The 2,681-nt window shown below is 41.0% G+C and overlaps 1 pseudogene; it reads right to left on the bottom strand.

Annotated features, from left to right (window-relative positions):
* Positions 1 to 1,510: 1,510 nt before the first annotated feature.
* On the bottom strand, positions 1,511 to 2,249 carry LOC149184998 (O-fucosyltransferase 19 pseudogene; annotated as a pseudogene).
* Positions 2,250 to 2,681: the final 432 nt, after the last annotated feature.

The raw sequence follows: 2,681 nt of genomic DNA, 5'->3' as shown, positions 1-2,681 counted from the left end.
GTTCTGTGGGGCCAGGTAGGTAGGTGTTTTGACACTTTGAATTGAGTGTGATGGTAAGTCTAAGACCAATGAGGAGTTGGAGAGAGCATGCAAAGTTCATGAGTCCTCTTCAAACAGCAGAAAACATTAAAAACTAAATGTATCATCAAGGCAGAGCACTGAATATCAATGGATTCCACCTATTTATCTTGATTCATTTAGTTATGAAGAAAGAAATAGATGCTAGAAAATATACACATAAGAGAAACTAAATAACAAAGGAAGAAACAATGCCAAGACACATTACCACAAGAATCCCACAAAATGCTGCAAAACCCCAGTTCATTTCCTTGCCAAACTGCAGAAGTGATTTACAATGAAGCTCAAAGCATCCACAAGAGTCCAACCTTTACAAATGACTAAGAACGTACATAATATAGGCATCAAACCACCTATGCTAGCCATTAGGGGTCGAACCCATGAGTCAAGGCACTGTTTCAACAACATCTAAACTAGAAACTAGAAAACAAGCAGTGGAACAACTTACCTCTAAAACTATGGAAACTGATTCATTCAACCTCAAACCACCTCTAACTGATTTATCTACCCCCTCAAGTCATTTTTTATCAAATTTACATCATATTACATCATTTATCATCACAAATTTACCAAGGAGAAGAGAAAAATTGAACTGATAGTCAAACTTGTTGGACACCTAATCCTAAAGGGTTAGTGTGGAAGCCGGAAAGACTAAGCAGTCCAAGAGACCTTGGGATCTGAATCCCAAGAGTCACCTATTGTACTATAAATGTGTATCTTATGTTAATAAAAAAAATGAATTCACTGATTTATCTTTCATATTGTTTGCTGTCCATGTGTGTTTAACATGGTATCAGAGCCACTTGTTTTTCTGTGGCCTGTTATGTGCACGTCAGTCCTGCACCTCTGCTCATAATTCTGTGTCTGAGCTGCTCATACCTGAGCGCTGCCTCTGTCATGCGTTTCATTCTCTGCCCTGACACTGCGCCCTCTGCCCTGCTGACTGAGCGATTCCTGAGCGATTCTCTGCGCATATAGCGCTGCCACTGCTGGAGACTGCGCCCTCTATCCTTGTAGATGACTGTCCTGAGCGCCTCTGGAGACTGCGCCCTCAGATCATAAGTAATTGGTATGCGTTTTGATATTGAATGTATTTCCTGAGTGTGAGCGTTGATGCATTCATGTATTTCCTGAGCCTGAGCGTTGATGCGTGACCTGGTGCATTTGAACTGCTACATGTGTTTGAATGGTATGGTATTTTGTGATATATATCCACTGTGGAAAATTTCCTGCGTTTGTCGAAGTTATAGCATTTGCATTTCTCCCGAGAGTAGTATAAGTTGTGTTCTGAGTCGATATTCACAGTAAGCATGTCTCTCGTTCCACGCCTCTTCGGTAGCTGATCAAGCGTTTTCGAATCCCGTGGGCTGGTTTGTGCTTACTGGAGCGGAGACCGAGAATGCTATAAGTTATAACGACGGGAATGCTGTCATCAAGTTTCGACGTTCCGATTTGCATAGAAGTACTCCTCAGCTTTAGGAAATTCTCCAGGCTGTCGACTTGCTGGAGCTACTGTTCTGTGGGCATGAATTTCTGTCACCTGTTGTTGAAATATTTCCCATGAAATGCTTTCTGATTCATACTCATCTATCAACCTAATGAGAGTTTGTCTGTCAGGACTGATTGTCTTCCTGAATCCTTCAAATCGTCTGTGGCCCTGAACAGCCTTGGCCATATTTCCATCATAGGTGTAAACAAAAACATCACTTTCTAACGCCATTATGTAATCCAAACCTGCTAATCTGTTTTGATAATCCTTCAATGGCTCAAGTTCTTCTTCAGTGGTCAAGCTTAAATGAGTGTATACATTTGGAAAATGCTTCTGAAGGGACTCTAAACTTCCATTCCCATAAAGCTTCCCTGCTACTATGAATATCTTGGTCGATGAGGGATAGCCCAAAGCCTTAAAAAAAAAAGGCCCGTCTCATGAGGAGTCAAAGGGCAGCTTCCCTGTATGCGCCTTTCTTCTTGGTATCAATGTATGGTGACTTATCCCGTATTCTACTTAGAAGAGTTTGAGATAGCCGCTCAATTGGCTTAGTAAACTTCAGTGCCTGGTAATTTACACGGTAGCGGAGTTTCTAAATTGAATCAGGAAGGTCATTATTTGCAAGACGGGCATCAGTATGTGTAAAATACAACACCTTATGTTGTTTCAGCAGAGGAAGCATCTAAAAATTGGCTGTCTGAGCATTGACACTGTTTTGATCTTGAAATGCCGGAATCTACTTTAGTCAAATAGAAAGCGCCAGGCCGCAGCAAACTGAGCTGAGAAGTTGAAACGAAGTCCTTTGCTCCGTACAGAGTTTCCATCCGCTTCAAGTTTTCCACGAAATCTTCAGAAAGAAACTCGTTACGAGAATCAAGTTTGTCTATGCATTGTTCAAATTTTATGTGTGCAAATTTTATATGTGCTTAACATTTGAATCGCCTCAAATCATAGCTGTTTAAAGCCTGAAGCCGTTGAAGTTGTGGAGACCCACATAAAACCATATAATGATAACGAGACAATTACTCTATTGGGTACTGCTCTCTGTCTCAGTCTTGAGACTATAAAAGGCGGAACTTCCAAGTTTTTACAGGATTTCAAGGAAAATAAGTCT

Source organism: Pinus tabuliformis, chromosome 3_2 (assembly GCF_031772625.1).
Source record: "Pinus tabuliformis cultivar Carrire ecotype Pingquan chromosome 3_2, CPIR1, whole genome shotgun sequence".
Lineage (NCBI taxonomy): Eukaryota > Viridiplantae > Streptophyta > Pinopsida > Pinales > Pinaceae > Pinus > Pinus tabuliformis.
The sequence above is the reverse complement of the archived record's forward strand: the minus strand, read 5'-3'. Positions and strand labels throughout refer to the sequence as shown.